Below are 21,847 nucleotides of genomic sequence, written 5' to 3' on the forward strand. Positions count from 1 at the left end.
GGAAGCTAAAATTAAAAGAACAAATTAAACTCAAGCAAAAAGAGGAAAAGAATTAAGAGCTGAAATAAATGAAATAAAAAATAGGAAGAAAAAATCAATGAAGTTTTTTTTGAAAAAATTTAAAATATTTGTATAAGATTATAGTTACACTATTCCAGAAAGGAGGAGAATACAAAATGCCAATACTATAGATGAAGAAAAGAACACAACTGATAATTTATAGTCATTAAAAACTAATAAATAAATATTACAAACAGATTTGTACTGATGAATTTGACAAGCAAAATGAAATGAAAGATTGCAGGAAAATACAATTACCAGAATTCACACAGGAAGGAGTAGAAGACATCAAGAACTCTTACATTAGTTTCCTATCGCTGAGGACAAATTACCATAAACTCAGTGACTTCAAACAACAAATTTAGCCTTGGCTGGTGTGGCTCAGTGGATTGGATGCCAGCCTGTGAACTAAAGGGTCACTAGTTCAATTCCCAGTCAGGGCACATGCTTAGGTTGCAGGCCAGGTCCCCACTTAGGGGTACATGAGAGGCAAACCATACACTGATGCTTCTCTCCCTCTCTTTCTCCCTCCCTTCCCCTCTGTCTAAAAATAAATAAAACAAAATCTTAAAAAAGCAACAACCAATTTATTCTCTTTTATTTCTGGAGGTCAGAAGTTCAAAATGGGTCCACGTGGACCCATTTCTATCAGACTATCTGTCTTCTGGAGGCTCTCGGGCCGAAACCCTTTCCTGTGCTTTCAGTGTTCTAGGGAGCACGTGAGTTCCTTGGCTCACGGCCTCTTCGTCTATTCAATGCCAGCAATAGCCAGTTGAGTCTGTCCCAATCGTATCAACTCTGATCCAGGCTTTTGTGGTCGCCTCATCTGACTGTAAAGACCCATGAGATTACATTCAGTCTAAAGGCATAATCTAGGGTAATCTTCCTAATTTAAAGTCCTCTGATTAATAAATGCTATCTAATTCTCCTTGGAAATGTGAAGTAAAATATTCACTGATTCCAGGGATTAGAATGCGTATATCTTTGAGCTCAGATTTTAATAAACAAATTAAATTAAACCTCAAAGTATCCTAAAACCAAATGTTTTCATTGGTAAGCCTATTGAACATTCACAGGAGAACTAATCTTAATCTTACAAAAAAAAAAAAAAAGTCAGTCAGAACAAAGTAATCCTTTTCAACTCATTTATGATGTCAGTGTTTTTTCTAATACCAAGATTAGATCAAGGCATTACAAGAAAAGATTACTATACACCAATATCTTTCATAAACAGAAACATGTAAATCCTTACTAAATTCTTAGCAAATCATATCCAACACTACATTAAAGGCATCATAACCAAAGGGAATTCATCCTGGAAATTCAAGTTTGTTTAAGATTTTAAAAAATCAATCAATGTTTATTACAAAATTAACAGTCTAAAACTATTGTAAGGCCAAATGTATATGAAACTAAAAAAAACTGCATACATTTGGTAACATGGAGAATATAGGAAAATGTAGATTGGAATCCATGCTCTGGCAAACATATTAGTGTATCCTCTAGGCCAGTCACTTTCTTCTCTGTGTTTCTGTTTCTCTCGTGATGTGAAAAAATTAAATCACAGTTTTCAAGTTCTCTCCCTATTTTGATACTTTTGTTTATGCCATCTTGACATCCATGCCACTAAATTTTCCTTCATTTTATTTAAAAGTTTTATTTATTTATTTATTTATTTACTTACTTACTTGTTTATTTATTATTGCCCTCAGTATGATAAATGACAAATTATTGAGAGTGTTAAGATCTTGTTTTACTTTGTCTTCATTGGTGCCAGTTAGAGTCAATACTTACGGACAAGCCTTGTTATTCTGCATACATGCTGGGGCTGCAGCCTGTACCCACAACAGCAATGGTTGTCAAGGAGTATTTGACCTAAACCACTGTCCCATGGGGAGACAGATGCAATTCGAATTTTAAGATGCATGATTTTTGTAATCCTTTCACAAGAGAATTCATAGGGATTAAGGAAACCTCACAGATGTTTGGAAAAATTAATGTTAACTTTTGAATATTTGGACACCAAATTATCATAAGCCCTAAACTGTCAACATCTCCTCTTAACAGATGCTATCACATGGTGGCAAGGGATGGAGTAGACAAAACCCACTCTCTCAGCATGATAAGACAACGGGCAGTGCCCTCTGTCCAGCAGGGCCATGTCTTGGAACGCTACTGATAAACCCATTTAAGGCCATTGAATTAAAAAAAAAAATAGAACCAGCATATAGTTGGCCTGATTACCATTGGAAAAGCTAAAACTGATTTGCAGCTTTGTTAATATATGCTTAAAAAAAAACCTTGCAAACAAAGGAAAAGGAACCTGTTATTTGATGCCACGTAAATGCAAAAATGTAGTAACTCATGGAGGTACAACATTTTATATTGATCAGGACTGCCTTGCAGCCGATGTCGCTGAAGTAATATCCAGTCTTGTAAGCGGACATCATTTCTCTTTGGATTGTTTTAATTCATGCAATAAGTCATGGTAATCATTCATGTATTTCTTCTTACTTTCTTCTCTCCCTCTGCCCATATAAATCTACCTCTTATATAAAACAAGCTCAAATTCTCATTAAGCTGTAAAACTTTCCCAAGTAATTATTCTGAGTTCGAGTAATCTCTCTCTAAGCTTTTAATGATGTTAATAGCCTATGCAGGGGTGTCCAACCTTTTGGTGTCTCAGCACCGCACAGGAAGAAGAGTTGTCTTGGGCCACACATTAAATAATTGTTACATGTAATCACACACACACACACACAAATCTCATAATGTTTTAAGTAAATTTATGATTTTGTGTTGGGCCACATCGTAGCCATCCTGGGCCTCACATGGCCCACGGGCCATGGGTTCAACACCCCTGGCCTATAGTTTAACTACTTATGATACGTTCCCTTGCTTAACTCCTTCTGTTTCGTGAGGGTCTATTTTATTTTCCTAAGCAGATTTTAAATTTCTGGCATGCTAATTAACCTCATACTAATGTTGGTTGGCTGACATGTTATTCATATGTCTTTACTATTATACTGAGAGGTTGAGGACTTGGAAGGTAACAATAAATGACATTTCACTGTGCATCTTATATGACTTCAGATGAATAACTGTGGCTAGAGAAGTTGGTTACTTAGAAAGTTTATGAAGATCCTCCAATATTTGCATATTTTTTTAATATTACTAATTCTGAAACATTTTTTTCTAACTAAAAGACAGCCTAAGATGACAACTAAGAGGCTGGTTACTAGAATCGGGTGCTGATGTTCAAATATAGTTTCTTCTTTTACTGCCTGGGTGACCAAAGGCAAATAACATCTGTCTGCCCAAATTCTTCATCTGTAAAATGAGGAGAAAAATACCACTTCCCTTAGGAAGATTTTATGAGGATTAAACAAATTGAAATAAATAAAGCACTTAGAAAACTACCTAGATACCAGCAAAAAACAAACAAATAGCTACACAGTGGTACCTCGGTACTTGTTAATTCATTCCAGAACTCATGGTGAGTGCCAACACCAATGAGTACTGAACAATGGAGCATTTTATCTTATATGGCTGTGTTGTGACTCGCACAAGTTCTAGCAAGTGCAATGAGACCGAGCAAGTGCAGAGTGCTGAAACATTTTTTCTCATCAAAATGCCACGAGTACAGGGTTTAATGAGCTCTGAAGCCGACAAGTACTGAGGTATTACAGTAATTGCCATATACTATATTGGGATTTGAAACACGAAATATTCTCATGGTTTTCAGAAGCATGAAAATCATGCAATGCAAAAATTGGGGCTTTGGTTTTTACATGAATCCTGTGGAACCTTGCAAACATCTTCTATAGCTGTGACTATCTGCGTCTCATCTCCAGCTGTCAGCTGGTAAGGGTGCTCCAGGTGGAGGTGATTCTGCTCTTGTCCCCGTACAGCTTTCTTCATTTACCAGTTCCTTTATTCTTACACAAGTTGCATGGGGTGTTGTTGCTCTCACTGCTTCAAGACGGTTCCTATTTATGAGAATTTTACTGCTCAGCCTGCAAATCTTTATAAATGTCTTTTTAACAATCTCTGTTTCCTGTGTTATTTTACTGGAACATTTCACTTCATTCTCCAGAGAAGGTAATTTATTTTTGTTTTACAGTGATGCTTTCCTGTCCTGCTGGGTGTCTCACTCCTTCCCTTATGGCATAATTTCCTGTGCTTGAACTTTAAATAGTTCCTCTGACACATGTGCCCTGTGTACTTTCTGTGGATGCCCATCCCATCGTGACATTTGCTCTAGTTAAATCATTCCATCATTCAACAAATACTTATTAAATAGTGTTATATGCCAGGACATGTGCTTGGGGTGTTGGATACGGTGGTGAGCAAGAGGCAGTCCCTGCCTTTTCAGTTTAGTGTGGAGGGGAAGGAAACAGATAAAAAAATAAATGCATACATAAATGTGCATTTAAAGAAAAAAATGCAAGACCATAGGAAACTATAATGGGGAGCTCTAATTTAGATAGAATTTTGTGTGGTCAATGCAGAATGTTTTAAGACAGTCTTTGGTTTGAGGTATCTCTGAGGTATCTCTGTGATGTCAGGGGCAATTGGATATCATTCTGAAGATTTTGAAGAGAATACTTACTACCACATAATTTAATGAAATGACTTTGAGAGAAGGTTCAGAGTGAGGACAAAGCCCAGAGTTTAGTCCTGAGGGATTCTGATATGACAAGGTTGGATGGAGAAAGAAGAGGCACTCAAGGAGACGAAAATTAAAAAAATAGATGTATTCATATCTGAGGAGTACCTTGTTCTACAAGTCATACAAGAAGCTCTCCCAGGATGGAGCTGATTATCAAGTATCTTGTATTATCTGAGAAAACTGGGTGAGCAAAGAGAGAAAGGGTATGTATAGTACTTGCGAGATCACTGTTGACATTTGCAAGAAGTTTTAATGGAGAAATGGAGGTGGACTCTAAATAGGAGAGAAGAAAAGAGAGTTGGGGGGAAGAAGCAAAAACTGGGTTTAGAGAAGTGTGGGAGAGAACCTTCCTATCTCCTCTTCCTCCTTAGATATCGATCCCCTAAATTTCACACATCCCATGGATGTTCAACATATAAATTACATTCTCCATTGCCTTTTTCAGCATTGTAACTAACATCTGGGCCTTGGGTTTTAAAAGGACATGTTGGGTGGGTATGACGTCTTCATATAAAAGCACTCACTGATGTCTTCCTCCTTTGTCTTGTCTTCCTTCCTGTCCCCCGGAATGAAGCCCAGCGGCTGTAGCTTCAGCTGCTAATTTTGGCCACCTGATGAGGGTTACATCCTGTTATGTCACTGCAGTCAATTAGAAGAACCTGGTTCCTTGACAAGTTCACTGAACTGTAATACTAGTCCTGGATCATCAGTTTTTAGATTTCATTACAAAGGACATTAATAGGTTCCACTTCTGGGAATTTATCCAAAGAAACCTGAAGCACTAAGTCAAAGGAATATAAGCACCCCTGTGTTCACTGCAGCGCCGTTTACAATCACCAAGTTATGGAAGGAGCCCAGGTGTCCATTGTGTGACACAATGGAAGGCTGCTCTGCTGTAAAAAAGAACATGTTACCCTCTAGAACAGCATGAAGAACATTATGTTAAGTGCAATAAACCACTCAAAGAAAAAACCAAATGTCATACAATTTTACTATGTGGAATCTAATGAACAAGCTGAATTAAGAAGCAAAGTAGAGACAGATAGCAGGCTGGCAGCTATGGAGGTAAGGTTTTGACCGAAGAGGGTAAAGGACTCATGGCCGTGGCAGTGTGGCCATTGTGGGAGGGAGGGGGATATAAGTGGGATGAAGGGTCATGGAAAAAATACAATAAAAATACATTTAAAAATATAACAATAGACCCTGGCTGGGTAGCTTATTTGGTTAGAGGATTGTCTCTGTACACCAAGGTTGTGGGTTTCGTTCCAGTCAGGGCACACGCAAGAATCAACCTCTGAATGCATAAATGAGTGGAACAAAAACTCATTGTTTCTCTCTCTCTCCCTCCCTCTCTCTCTCTCTCTCTCTCTCAAATCAATCAATCAATAATAATAAAAGATAGTAATAAATGTATATCTGGTAAAACACTCTTATATGGGTTTTCTGTTCTAGAAACCTCCATTAAATTGTAACTGAGAGAGGATGCCTGGCTGTAAAGAGGAGCAAAGGAGTTGTTCAATAAAGTTTTAAACTGTTTGAAATGCAGGGCTAAGGCACAAAGGAAGAATTAAGAGATAAAGAGGAGCCGTGGCTGGTGTAACACAGAGGATTGAGTGCCAGCCTGTGAACCAAAGGGTTGCCCATTCGATTCCCAGTCAGGACACTGTCCTGCGTTGTGGGCCAGGTCCCCAGTGGCAGGCGCACACAAGGCGACCACACATCGATGTTTCTCTCCCTCTCTTTCTCCCTCCCTTCCCCTTTCTTCAAAAATAAATATATAAAATATTTTTAGAAACAGAGATAAAGGGGAGCATATTCATTAATAGGTGACAGATGATGATGACAGATGAATAGACGGATAACAGATTGATAGGTACGTAGATGGATAGGGAGATGAATAGACAAACAGGTGGACACTGGGATCCAGAAAATGGATGGATGGATTATTTTAGAAAGAGACAGATACAATTTCTTAAGGGTAATAAAAGAAAGGGATATTTTGGTTTCGAAACAAGCAGGTTTCTAAATTTGATGGTTAGAACATGAGGGAGTTCGACTGATAATCTATCCTTTTAATGAAGGTGCTCAGCTGGTTGGTGTAGAGAAAGAAAATTTTGGTGAGAGTGAAGGACATGAAATTGTTACTGCAAGTCCATTCTTAAACATAAGTACAGATGCAAGACTTTCAAGGACGGGAGGGGGAATGGGAATACTCAATGACAACCACTGTTTTAACTGCCTGGTCTACGAATTTCCAGTGGGATTATCTGTTAAAAGATTCTCCACTGTTTGTGATATATTTTTCATGAGAAAATTGGTCGTTTAAAGGAAAGTCTGAATTCCTTGAAGATCATTACCCCAAGAAACAAGAGACTTTCCTCTCATACTTGCTGGTACCTTTACTTTCCAAACAATATGAATGGGTCAGTTGCTTCCTGTGACAGCAGGGATCAAAAGGATACATTGATCTGCTTTTGTTTATTTCTTACGTCCCATTACATGTCCATAAAGTCCATGCTATATTTTGAATGACGACTGGAATGCCAGTAGAATTGCATTTCTTCAGATGAAATTAATCATGTTGTTCCAAATATAAAACCATGGAAAAATTAGAAAATAAACGATATTCAGAAATGAGGAAAGTATCATATAATCTCTCTATGTGATCTTTGATAATGAAAAAAATGTAATAAATACCTCGGCTGCCTTTCAGTTGGTAACACTACATTACAGGAAGTGGCTCATCGGCTGAGGCAGTGGCTCCTGTTTCCTGTGAACTGAACCATTCCTTAGGCCTCAAACATATTCTCTGTGTATACTGTTCCTGAATTATTCTCAATAACGTCAGAACCCTCTGCAATATTAAGAGTTTGACTCATAAGAAGGGTGAGGGAAAATGAAATAGGTTGGTCATAATGTTCTCTTTAAGCCAATAATTAATATAAATTGTGAACAGGTGCTTTAATTTTTAGAGTTGAGTTCAATTTACTCTCAGTAGGAGAATGTTTCCAACTACTGAAGTTAAAAAATATTATGTAGCAGAGTAAGGAAAAATATTCTAATAAGTTGTCACTTACAGAAGACTCTTTGGCACCTACACCATTTTCAATGCCAGAATTTTAGAAGAAAAACTAAAATAATGTGAAGGTTTCATATTTCAAAAGATTTTACTCTGGAGTTTTCAGTCTAGCTGGGTTTAGTTTTTCCAGGTAGTGCTAGAGTGGTCTTCACGTTGCAGGTCTTGAAAATAATTGTATCAGTTTAGTCAAAGGTGATAAGCTCCAGATAATTAAGTGAGCCAATTCATCCTAATAAGAGACTCTTTAATAAGATGCCAAATAATATGGGATTATGAAGCATATAGATTTTGTTAAACAGTTACCATCATGAGGAAGCAAATACTAGCAAACATGACTTGTCTCTTGTGGCAAAATTATGGTTTTCTGAGCAAAAAAAGGACATTTTAAAAAATAGTGAGTAGTTATGTCTTTACAGTTTTGGCAAGCCGTTGGGCCAAAGTCTATTTATGCTAATGTCTCTGTATCAACCCTTACCCTCTCCTCTTGACCTATTAGATCTGACAGCCCACCAGCTTTCCAGACCATTCCCACGCATTGAGCATTTTTTTTTATATATACAAAACACTGCCTATGTCCCGGGGACTGTGCAAAATTAGACAGCAATACTACATAAAATGACAGATGCCTCATTAACAATAATTGCTCCAGAATTTCAAAGGACAAATTGATTTTCTTGAGTGGAAATAGTCAGGGAAGTCTCTTCATTAACTCATTTAACAACCAATATTGAGGACCTATTATACCTCAAGCACTATACTAAATCTTGAGGTAACATAACAGGACAAGATGGGCAATTGGGAAGAATTTTCCATTGCTTTTTATTACAGAGATCTTGCAAATCAATAGACCTGGTGCATAGTGGCCTGGCCCTATGTTCGGATTTGATATTGATTGAATAAATTAATGAATGTCTGATAGTCAGTCGTGTTGAAACTGATCCCACAGCCATGATTTTTATTTAAGCCTAAGGATGTGGTCCAATATTTGGATCTTTGAAAAGAAATACATGACCTGTGTAAAGTAAGTAGTCAGTACCTGTCATTTAAATGGAACTCATTTTTGTGTCCTTCTTTTTTCATAATAAACGCAATAGAAATAGCCTGTATGTATTAAACATTATGAACTTGGTTAAAGATAAAAGGAAGGGAGTACTTGAAAATATACTGTGGAAGTATAAAGTGTGATGAAAATGTCCAGTGATCACATAATTTCCGTTCTGTAGTCTTCCTGCAACTCATTGCCTGGCCCCCAGACCTCCAGCCTTTTGTGCTGCTTTTCCCCGACATACTGTCTGCACTTCAGTTGCCGGGATGATTTAAATCCTTCTGTACACCCTGTTCTTGTCATACGGTGCTTTTTTCCATGTTATTATCTCTGCTTGGAGATTATATGAATTGATAAAAATGATTATGAGAGACAGTGGCATCTACTCGAGCCAAAGAGAAATATGTAAAAAGATACAGATAAAACAGAATTATCGAGGAAGATGCAAAGCACATTCAAAGCTACTCTTTTTGCAAAAGTTCTTCAGAATACACCAGAGATCTGGCCACTAAGGGAGCCATTGCTTCTGCCCTGCGAGGAGAGCTACAGCGTGGGAAGCTGATGCCACAGCTGCTGGCCCAGAGGCACATTGCCTCTGATGTGATCTGGGCCTGCACCATGAGATTCAAGCTCTGCTTCTGTCCCGTAAGCAGTTCAGTGGCAAAGTAGCAAATAGGGCATCTGATAGGCAGAACCTACATCTCAGCTGGAACCCCAGCTCCAACGGAATCTGAGAATTACAGTTCTCAGATTCTCCGACATGGCACCTTTGTAAGTCTTTGGACTGCATGTTAGTGAGCCAATTTATAATATATATTTTGACCTTGAGTTTCAGTCCTTGCTTCTCCACATCACACCTGCAGATTTACTCATTTGTTTATTCATTCATTGTCCAGTCATTCATTAAACCACTATTTACTGAGCACATAATATATTTCTGGCTACACTGAGGAACTTTCATAATGCAGTACAGGGCTTTCTCAGTTACCACTTAGACTGTGAATGTTTCTTTCAGAGATTCTAGAACAGATTATTGTAAACACCTGTTTAATTATTTGCCTCCCATTGCTCTATAGAATCAGCCAGAGTCATTCAGGAAAACAGATATCACTCATTATTTCAAGTTGAAAATAGAAATATAGTGAATTAGGAGCTTATACAATGTTGAAATGTCCAGGGCAATATAAGCCAAGGAAGATGCAGCTAAAGTCACAGAGTCATGAAAACTGGAAGTGCAAGAGTTGTAGGCAAGACTCCGAGGATGACCTCAACTGCCTGTAGCACAGATTCGGGGAACTGGCAGGCACTTGCAGGCAAGCATCTGTAAAGCTCAGGAATCCCAGGGGAGTTGCCCCTGTAGTTCTTAGCTTCCTATAGCTTTGGTTCGGGAGTTCACAGGCTTTGCATGAGCCTCCACATGTCTTACATCTTTCCTGAACTGCAACCAGAGAATAAGGAATTCTGTTTTCGTCCATCTTTCAAACGTTGCTCAAGAACCAATTATTGTTAGCATAATTACAATAACACTGGAAAAAAGCACTGGAAAATAAATTGCTGACTTTCCCCTTAAGTACTTTTTCCCAGTGTTATTGTAAGGATGAATAGATAAATGTAAGGAAAAACAAATATCATTTTGAAGTGATAACAAATGACATAGTATGTCCCACAATAACATAGTATGGCCTGCCCATTTGTTAACACAAATATCCCCTTTTACCAGATTAAACTTGCAAACCAATAACAATATTACTCCTCCTATTATTATGATGAAACTATCCTTATATTTTTTCTGAAAAAGTGCTCATTCTTTTTCCCCAAATATTGTCTATTTTTGGAGATGGCCATTCCTTTTCTAACACAACCTTCCCTAATGACCTGCAATAATACTTTAAAGTTACAAATGCAATTATAATTAAATAATAAGTTTCATTATAAATTTAAATATAATGAACAAAACCTGCTTGAAAGTAGAGATCACTGATTAATGTAGCATATACATACATAATACCATATATATACAACAAATCAAGAAAAAATATTTGTATTTTTGTTTTCCTTGTTTCTGCAATGGATCCTTGGGTTGTAGTTGCTATTACTTCCTTCTTCACTATCTGCTCTCTGTTGACTTTTCTATAAGCCAGCACCTCTACTGGTTGTGGTCATTACCTGATCAATTGATTCAAAACTTCTGAAAAATTCTGAGTCCTTACTGATTCCCCTGGTATTAAGTTACTATCATTTTCAATCGACATGTACTACTTGTGATCAAAGTATTAAAAGGCATCCTAGGGAGTTCCCTCGTATCCAAATACAATTGTGTGTCCCTTTATCAGGATCAGTCCACCTTCAGGTCCACGGACCCTAGGGTAGTCGGGTAGCTAACTTAAGCTCCAAGTCATTAGAACTATTATTTTTTCTCTTGCAGAAGTTTACTTTTGTGCACTAAAAATTCTATCATAATAGAATCCAAAGTTGAGAACACAGGTAGCAAAACCTTTTGGTTTCTGGGTCTCTGTGTTAGGTAATGGACCACCTAGAGAATCCTGGATAATTTTCCTCTGTCGATATTTTTAATTTAATTACACCTTCAAATTCTCTTTTGCCATATAAAGTAGCAGTCACAGACTCTGGGTTTACGTTGACATATTTGGAAGCCTGCCACAACAGGTTAGCACTAAGAGATGGTAGTACCCAGCCTTGGTGAGAAGAAGGACATGCTTTTGAGCCCATGGCAAGTTTTTACCTTTGCTACCAATATAACTTTGTAAGCGTGTAGCGTAAGCATGGGGTGGGTGTGGGGGATAGCAGCAGTGAAGGAAGTACTGATGTACACATCAGTGGAATGAGTTCTCTGAACCACCATTTACACAGTGAATGGCTATTGGGATGACTTTTTGCAGGAAATTAAAACAGGACACGAGATTCTCACACTCAATACAGGGTGTCCACTTATGTGCATTTCCCCTAGAACATCTTTTGATGAGCATTTCAACTTGTTCTTGACACTTCACTGATCTTCCAGACAAACATTATTCACTAGTAGGAATCAAAGTAGAAACCATCTCTGGCAATTTCTCTTTTCAAAGTGAGGAAATATCTAATTATGTTGTTTAAATTCTCCCACTGGTTTCTCTTTAACAGTATATGGTTATTAAGTTGAGTAGACCTTTTGGAAGATAATAGAATATCATCTTTAGTTTTTATTAGTTATATTTTTTCTTTTATTAGTCAACTTATCATAAGGAACTCTCCAAGATTACATTAGATATGGATTAAAAGTATGGCAATTTCTCCTGTCTTAGAACCATAAGAGTCTGAGGAAATTATTAATGTAACTTATTTGTACTTCAGACTCTGATGGAACATATTATTATTATATATATTATTTATACTTTATCGATAGCTAAAAGTATAAATAATATATATATAACATGTATATTATTATATATAGTATATATATTAATAATATATCAATCAATAATATATATAATATAATATTGATTGATTCAGTTGCTGTAACTATATCTATAGTGTATTGGACCAGGCAACACTCCATTCATGATGGGCAGCTCAGTCCTCATAATTGTTTAGTGTTTCCTAAACATTCAGTCCTAACCAGTGCCAGCAGTAAGCCAGTTGTTGTTTATGAAAGGTTCTTGCTGTATACTTATCCTCAGGAGAAGTAGAGTGCGCTGTGCCCCCTACTGTGGCTTGAGAGAAATGCCTATCACTGCTGGAAACGTTTGACCATCAGTAAATCAGTTGGATTGTAAAGTCTAAATAAAACTCATTTGTATTGATTGGTCTTGAACCTGCTTCAGTCTTCTTCTGCTTTTCATACTGTGATTTGTTACTCAGAACACCAAAAGGTAGCATATTTGGTCATTGAACATACACTAAAAGCATCAAGTGTTGTTATAGAGTTTGGAAAATGCAACATTTTGTCCTTGATTTTGAAGACTATATCTTTGCTGTTTTTTCATTTATTATTATTTTTTTAAGATTCAGTTGTTGATACAGAGAATATTTTTTATAATTTTTTAAAAGATTTTATTTATTTATTTTTTAGAGAGGGAAGGGAGGGAGAAAAAGAGAGAGAAACATCAATGTGCGGTTACTGGGGGTCATGGCCTGCAACCCAGGCATGTATCCTGACTGGGAATTGAACCTGCGACACTTTGGTTCGCAGCCCGTGCTCAATCCACTGAGCTACGCCAGCCAGAGCTAATACAAAGAATATTTTGTTGGTTGCCAGATGGGAGGTGAGTTGAAGGGTTGGGTGAGAAAGGTAAAGGATTAAGAAGTTCAAATTGGTAGTTATAAAAATAGTCATGGGGAGGTAAAGTACAGCATAGGAAATATAGTCTATAATATTCTAATGATTACGTATGGTGTCAGATGAGTATGGAATTTATTGGGATAATCTGTGTTGTTAGCCTTTAGTATGTACACCCAAGAATGAATGAATAAATGAATAAATGATTGCCTAGGTCAGTATGCTCATAGTGAGACTTAACCTTTAAATATTCTTGGAGGCAAACAGAGTTGCTTTTTCAGGTTATCCTTATAGAAACTCCTCTACAGCTTTTGAGTCAGTGATTTATCCTAGTGTTTACCAGTGTAAATGACTCAAGTTCATGACAGCTCGGAGCCTATGAGAAAACCAAGACGATGTGACTGTCATTTTGACATTTTTTCAGCATCTGTGAATCCAAGGCACCTGGGTCAGTAGTGGAGTTGCAATCTCATTCTCTACATTCACCTTAATCGAAGAACTCGATTGCTGTTACCTTATCATGTTTTGACAGGTTGAAATGAACTTTGACCAAAAATTCTAGGTTGCATTTAACAGCATAGCTAACTTTATCATGTCAGCAAATGTCTACAAATTTCTGGAATTTGGGAACCTGTTATTTATCAGTTCCTTATTTAACTATTTATTCTGTCTTCCATTTTGCTTCTTTAATACATACTACAAGAATTCTCTTGTGTTAAAAAAAGCTCATTTCCTGGGAGATGGCTTTTTTTTTTCTATTTATTTGTTTGTTCAATAAATATGTGCTGAGAATCTGCTATGTGTCAGGCATTACTATAAGCAGTTATGAAAATTGAGCTTTCTTCTGTCAGAAAGCTTATATTCTAGTAAGAAGCAATTACACATAAATAAATGAATAATTAGAATGTTAAAAATAACATGCCAGATAACTACACATTCTATGAAGAGATTTATATTTAGATAATGGGATAGGAAGTAGCCTTATACTGGCTACTGAGAAAAATCTCTATAGGGAAATGCATTTTTTGCAAGGAATCTGAATGAAATAATGTAAGAAGAAATCTATGTTAAGATGAGGGGAAAGCGCATTCAGACAGGCTGACCAGGTAGTTCAGGGGTTAGCACACTTTTTCTGTAAAGGACCAAATGCCTTAGGCTTCATGGGCCAGGCAGCATCCGTCATAACTTTGCTGCGTGGCACAAAATTATCCACATAAAAAAGACAAAAAGAAATGGCGTTGCTTTGTTCCAATACAACTTTATTTGCACAATGAGGTGATAGGCTGGACTTGGCTCTAAGAACGAAATTTTGCCAACCCCTGAGCTAGTACAAGGGCCCTAATGTGTGAACACACTGGACATGTTAATCAGACCCCAAAGAAGAGCAGCATGATTGTGTAGGTTAGGTGAAAAGCGCTATGAAATATAAAGTGGGAGTTGCAGCAGTGGTGGGGTCTTACAGAAAAGAATCAGAGAGATTAGGTCATGTTTAAGTTAATAATAACTAGTGAACTTGACTACAGATTCTTGTTGTACATGTATTCATAACTCATTTTGTGTATTCAGTCTGCTCATCCAATCTGATTTGGGGCTTGAGCAGCTTTTGTGTACCAGGGCTAGTTTTCACGTCTGTTTCAGGAAGGGTTTTTCTTTACAAAAGTTTAAGCGCTCTCTGGCTGCTTAACAAAGAAGAGATTATAAAGTGACATGAAAGGAAACAGGGTGATGGTTAAGGTTATTCTAGTAGTAGAAGAAGATGATGGTGACTTCGATGTGGGTGATGTTAGTGATTATGAGGGTCTGGAATAAGTTTTAGGGGGTAGATTCAACAGAATAGTATGGAGCGCCCAATATGGGAAGTGAGGAAATAAGAAAACTCTTAAGATCATGTATTAATATCGTAACCAATGTGGTAGAATGATAGTGTTAGACTGTGAGGAGAGGGAAGTCTGAGGATCAAACACCTTTGAAATCACTGATAATCAAGAGATACAGGTTAAGAATAAAATCCTAAGAACACAAATATGCGAAGGGAAGGGACAATAGATGGAATCCAGATAAGAGATGAAGAAGACATGCCAGAAATGCCACAAAAAAACCCAGAGCAGTATGTTGTCCCATGCCAATGGGAGGAGAAAACTTCAAGAAGGGCAGTGTTACCTGACAAAGAGACCTTTGGCACCTGATCATCTCTCGCTTTAAATTTCAGGGGAGTGCTGGACTTCTGTGCTAGAGAGGTATGCTGAAGTTGGCTGCAAGAACTGACTGTTAACTTGTTCAGAATTTAGTGAGCTATTACTAAAATTAAAAAACTAAATTTTATAAGTTCACAATGAAATATACTTCATTACAAACAAAAATAATAAATATTCAAAACTTTAAAAAAATTACTTCTGACCCATTTCATTTTAATGAACCACATGATACCTAGAACCAAAAAAAGGTTTCTAGTTTCATGGATGATTTAGTCTTTCCTCTTAAAGCTCTCATACTTATATCCTTGGAGTCTTACTTCAAGTCACCAAATTTATTTTAATACCTAGAATAGTCAAGAAAATAGCATTAATGTATCATAAAAGGAACAATTAAGAGGGAATGGATAGTGAGGTGACAAATGAAAGACTCCCTTCATTAGACCTAAAATGTATGGTCATTGTAGGGTTTTACTCCTACCTCTGATCATATTTATCTACCTCACAACCCCTCCTATATCTTAACTGAGTGCATCTGTGGGGAATGAAGATGTTCTTTTCTTTTCAAAAGTCCTTTAGTGAGAAAAGTATTGCTTTGGGAATCGAGAAAGACAGGACTTGAATCCTGGCCCTACCATTAACTAAGTCAGAGACAGTTCCAGGATTTTTTTTCATAGCACTTACATATTAGTTCTAGTTATTTAATCTATTTAATGTTACAATCTTTATTCCCTAATAGAATATAAGGTCCATGAGACTGGGGTCATTTATCTTTTTTTATCAAAAACCAAGCTTGTAAAAAAGCTTGGCACATAGTATGCAATCAGTAACTGTGAGATTGCAAGTGAATTAATTAGTTAGCCCATCTTCAATAGTGGCTATTGAAGTCCTAAACAATAGTTGCTATTATTGGCATTTTTATTATGGTCTTATTTTTTGAGATAGGATCTTTGAATTCCTCAGCAGTCCTCTGTTTCAAATAGAGTGCCAGTGGAAAACGTCTCCAAGATGCTTCTCTTCTCTCTACTTATAAAAAATTAGTCCTGATGGCACCGTCTTACCCTCTAACAGATCCAATTAGTCTAGCTAATTGTTTGAACGGTCCACTTTCAACTGCTTCTACAATTAAGCTCCATTAGATGTTTGGGCCTCGATTTTTATTTTCCTGGAGTTTGCTTTGAAGTCCCTTGTATAACTTCAGGACAAACTTGTACTCATTTACTCCCCTTTCCGTCCGTCCCTTCCTGTCTTCCAGCATTCCTTCCTTCCATCATTTTTTCCATTCTCATGTCCTGCCCTTCGGCCTTTCTGCCTTCAGCCAGCCCCCAGCTAGGCACTGATCTAAGTTCTAGAGGTTGGACAGCAAACAACACAGAAAAAAAACCCTGCACTGGTAGAACTTTCCTTCAAGGATGTAAGAGAGGCAATAAATAAATGAACAAATAAGCAAGGAATCCATGAAGCTCTATGAATGAAGCACATTCTAGGCAGTGGGGAGAGCAAGTACAAATGCCCTGAGATAGCCCTATGCTTGGCATATTTATGATGAACAAGGATGTCAGCTCAGTAAGTGAGGGAGCTGTTGGGAATGACATTTGGAAAGTAGCCAGCAGTCAGACCATACACAGCTCCTGTGTTTTGCTCTAATTAAATAGTACAGTAATGAAGAGTTTTGACAAAATGTTGGCTTAGCATGATTTATACATTGACAGGATTGCTCTGGTCACCGTGTGAACCTCAGACTGTAGCAAGTCAGAAGGTGGAAGTGGGGAAACCAGGCAGGAGGGACTATAATTGTCCAGCTGACGGTGGTTTGTAATGTGAAATAATCATAAAGGGAGTGAGCCATGGAGACAGATACTCAATGTAAAGTCAACAGTGTGCTTGTCATTTAGTTATGGGGTATGAGAGAAAAACAAGTCAAGGATATTTCTACAGGTTGTTTTCAGAGCAACATGGTAAATGGCAGTGCTATTTACTTAGGAAGGGAAGAATAATTTTGGATAATGAAATCATGAGTTCAGTATTGACACATTAAGTTTCAGATATATCATGGATTTGCAGCTCTGTGTGAACTGCAGATGAGGGGAAGGATCGGGATGTGGCTGTGGATTTAAGAGTCACCTGCATTGGGATGATGATGTTAAAACCCATGGGATTGACTAAAGGTACAAAGGATCTAAGAATAGTTGGGAAAACTCCAAAATATTGATGTGGGGGGTACTCCCCAAATGGATAAGAAAGTGATCCTGAAGAAAAGTGTCCAAGACAAGAAGCCACTGAGACTGGAGAAAAACCAAGTGTTTTTCTGTCTTGGTACGGAAATAAAAGTGGAAGGTGAATGCATGAGAAGAGGTTGCTTAAGGGTTTTCCTTCTCACCACATTCTGTGTAGCCGTGCTGTCTGTACCCCTCCTTCTCACCACACAATCATGACGTCTAATTGACCTTATGGTAGATTCCATGTTCACTACCAAAATGAGCTGTTGACAGAGGCCCAATCATCTGACAACTTCATCTGACATAGCTTCTTGTCACACCCCGTATTTGAACATTAGATATAATATTGGACAACTGGATATATTACCTGTTACCTTTTCTGTAAGTTGAGAATCGTATTTATTTATTTTTGTAACAAATCCTATGTTCGCCCCGTGAGATGATGCATTTCAAAGCTCTCGAACATTATAAAGTATGATGTTAAAGCCAAAATTCTTAGCTATTATTTGTAATAGAAGTCAATGGTAGTGAGGAAAGACAAAGAAAAGGAAATGATAAAGTCTGGCTCATTTCCTTTTTGATTTAGAATGAATCACTGAGTGTATTTAGTTTCTGTTCCTTTTTTAAAAAAAAAAACATGAGTTTTCAACTTTGCTACTCATAAGTTTAAGTCTTATAAAGTGTTTCCTGCTGAAATGCCATGCTGACTGGAATTCAGCAGCAAATAAATATTGCTGTCCTCACTAATTTGAAACAGTATGAGTTTTAAACCTCTAGCTGTGGGAGATTTATTAAGATTACAGTTTTCATCACCATCCCTTTAGTCCATCAAGATAGGTCAAACCTGTATAATTTCTTAAAAACTAACAGCAATTTCTATTCTTCTCAGACTATGCCTTTTGAGCCAGCAATATTGTTAGGAGCACAAGCTTGAAGTAAATGAAACACATACCTAGATATCCCTGTAAGTATGTTCAACTGAGCCTGGTTTTGGGATGGAATAAAAAATGTTGACTATTTCATTTAATTATAACTCTATACACACTAAATATTTCTTGGTAAAGAGGCGTACTTACTACACATCAAATTATCTTGTATGCTTTCTTTTTAAAGTGTTCTCTTACAGGAAGTAAGTTAAAATTAAAACGTACAATCCTGTCACTCACTCTGAAGTGGTGAATATTGGTAAGGCACTCTTTTTAACTATTGTACTTGCCTAAGTATCATTCCAATGAATCGCCCAATTACTATATTTATTGATTTAGAGTAATTGGCTTCTGGTAAATGATTAAACAGTCAGTAACATGAATCATCATGCTCTGAGTTCACCAATACTCCTACAAAATGTGTTTCAGAGAAATACTTTAATATCTATGATAGGTAATGCATAGAAATACTTTGAGAAAAATTCTAAAATGTTGCAAGGAATGTTATTTATGCAAGAACAGGCAGCATTTGCAATGATCCCTCTCTTATTAGATGGATTTAAAATAACACTCAAGTGAACGTTGGTACCTTGCCTAATAGACCAGTCATAATCATGAAATTTTGAGAATAAATTGGATCATTATATAACAAATCCAAATTTAAATGCATTGATTGAGTCTTTTTTCTAAGATCTTGAAGTAAATAGTTTTATAAGGCAAAAAAAAAAATCTCCTTTGGCCCTGGCTGGTGTGGTTCAGTAGACTGGGCACTGACCTGTAAACCAAAGGGGTCACAGGTTCAATTCCCAGTCGGGGCACATGCCTGGATTGTGGACCAGGTCCCCAGTGGAGGGCACAAGAGAGGCAACTGCACATTGCTGTTTCTTTCCCTCTCTTTCTCCCTCCCATCCCCTCTGTCTAAAATGAAATAAATAAAATCTTTTAAAAAATCTTCTTTGAAGCTAACGATAAATTAAATAATCCAGTAATCCTTGATATACATAAATCTGCAGTAAATATTCAGTGAGTAAGTATCTATTATATAATTCTACATTTTCAGATTAGACTTATTTACTTTAAGTGATATATGCATATTTATGCATGGGACGGAGCAGTAGATTTCAAGAAAATTACCTCATGTACTTTGTGAAAGGTAATACTTTATTTGTACTAATAAGACTTGGGGGAAAATTATTCATTCATCAAGTTTACTTTATACCCATGTGTTCCTTCCCTCTGGAAAAACTTGTTTTTTTTTTATTATTATTATAATACTTGAGATAGCTTAGGAGAGAAGAAAAAGCACTGATCTATTTTGTCACTTATGATACTAAACAAATCACTTAAATTTTTAATAAATTCTTTGCTGCCTCTGGAAAATGATTAAAATGGTTCAAAATCCATGTGATCAAATCCACCCACTTATTATACTTTTGCTTACTTTCACAAATTGCTCCATAAATTCAAGATAGGAATGTCATAACACAGTTTTTTTCTAAGTAATTGCCAAAGCATCTCTATACCTTATAAGCAGAAACATCTAACTGCCACCTTTTTTTGCTCTGTACTTCCTTTAACTGTTCAAGAGCTCTGGGTGTTTACTTGGTCAGAGCTACTTCTGAGGCCAGGCAGGCAGCAAAGCAGAGAGTAGATCCATCCCCACTCTTTCTCACTGTCACGAAGAATCAATGCCTTGTCTCATGGACCTTGTCCACCCTTTGGTGGTACCAGGTCTAGAGTACTGTTCACTCGCTGTGGAATCCACAGACATAGCTCTGAATCAACCCTCTCTCCCCTTACTCTCTTCACGTTCCCAAGGTGTCAGCATTACTTTTCTCCACTGTGGCCCCTTAAGGTGTTGTACTGTGCCTGGGTTATGAGCTCAGTTTTCTTCTTTATTCAACATACTTCAGGATCCTCTCACTGAGCCTTGCTTGAGCTCATCCTGCTTTAATCCAGCAATGTGTCCTGGAAAGCAACAGCCAGCACCTTTGATTTTAGGAGTTCCTGCACTTTGGGGCCAGTTCAGCTATCTCTAAGGTAGGGATCTCAGGCAAACTTATCAAAAATTCCCACAATCAAATTGCAGGATACTAACTTCGTGTCTATACTGTTACTGGTGAATATTACCTGCACTAAAAGATGTATTTCAAGAAACCCTTAGGTACCACCATGTCCAAGGAAGATGTGGCTTTTAAGTAATCTGCTCAGTAGGTATTTCATTAGACTCTTTTCCTACACAAGTGTGATGAGAATGTTTTACATCAGAACACTGAATTCTAAAACGTGAGATTTACAGAGATAATGAAATTTCTTGGCAGACACATATTCCCAAGTAGCATGGTTCACATAAAGAAATGAGTCCTTTAGTTGATAGCCCTACTTATCTGCAGCTGTGAAGACAGAATCTACGCAAGAGCAATGGTTGTGACCATTGAAGAAATGAGTATACAGTGAATTTTATTCATGTTCTTATTTTTAGCATTTTAATTGTATTATATTTTGATTTTTTATTCAATAAGATGTGTTTGTAAATTTCAAATAGATTATTTAAAATAATTGTTATCTGAGTATACTGTTTGCTTATTCTTAAATACAAAAAGTACCAGATTATTTTAATAAAACATTAAAACATTTTGAACCCAAACAAATCAGGACCGTCAGTACGCTAACAAATGGCCTTTACAATAAACAACTGAGAGTTATTTCTTTTCTGTCATGGAGAGGACACTACAATAGAATTATATTTTAATATTATATTTGAAATGTATGACTCAGTTATAAAATACATGTGGTTGAGAGATACTTCTGAGAATAACAGAATAAATAGAATACTAGATATTTCCCTACTTTACATATATGTCTTTGCTGCATCACTGTATTGGAATGTCTCTCAAGGTTCTATACCTTTATTCTACTTTTCTTGTCTGCAACCTTTTTCACTCTTATTAGATTAATTGTTATTTTTGTACAAAATATGCCCATTACTCTAGTTCTGTATGAAAGTGTACCTACCAATCCTCCTTTAATCCTCTCACTCCATGAACCCTTCAATTCTAGCAATTAAATGAGATTAATTTCTACATACAGACTACATGTCTCTTAAGATGAGGCGAAAGTGGTCCAAGGCGTCCCAAGAGGCTATTTTTTGAGTATGGTATGTGTGTGTGAGTAAATAATTCAAATGATTAGCTGTATCTCTTAAGTTTTCTTAAAAATGATTCATCTTCCTTTGTTGGCTTTCTCTTTTTGTCAAAAGGTTAAAATGTGTTCTGGTTCCTAACACTTCCTTCTTTTATCAGTTAGCTAGCATAAAATGTTGCATTAGTGTAAAGCACTAAACAAAAGGATTAAAGTTGAATGCACCTTCCACCATGC

At 36.9% G+C, this 21,847-nt stretch overlaps 1 long non-coding RNA gene across 1 annotated transcript in view; it reads left to right on the forward strand.

Moving 5' to 3' along the window:
- Positions 1-20,992, forward strand: part of LOC118497681 — a 94,359-nt gene extending 73,367 nt beyond the window's left edge. The window contains exon 3 of the long non-coding RNA XR_004900202.1: positions 20,791-20,992. This is a non-coding gene — a long non-coding RNA (uncharacterized LOC118497681). The remainder of the gene's footprint in view (positions 1-20,790) is intronic.
- The last annotated feature ends 855 nt before the right edge of the window (positions 20,993-21,847 follow it).

This window comes from Phyllostomus discolor, chromosome 1, assembly GCF_004126475.2.
Source record: "Phyllostomus discolor isolate MPI-MPIP mPhyDis1 chromosome 1, mPhyDis1.pri.v3, whole genome shotgun sequence".
Taxonomy (NCBI): Eukaryota; Metazoa; Chordata; class Mammalia; order Chiroptera; family Phyllostomidae; genus Phyllostomus; species Phyllostomus discolor.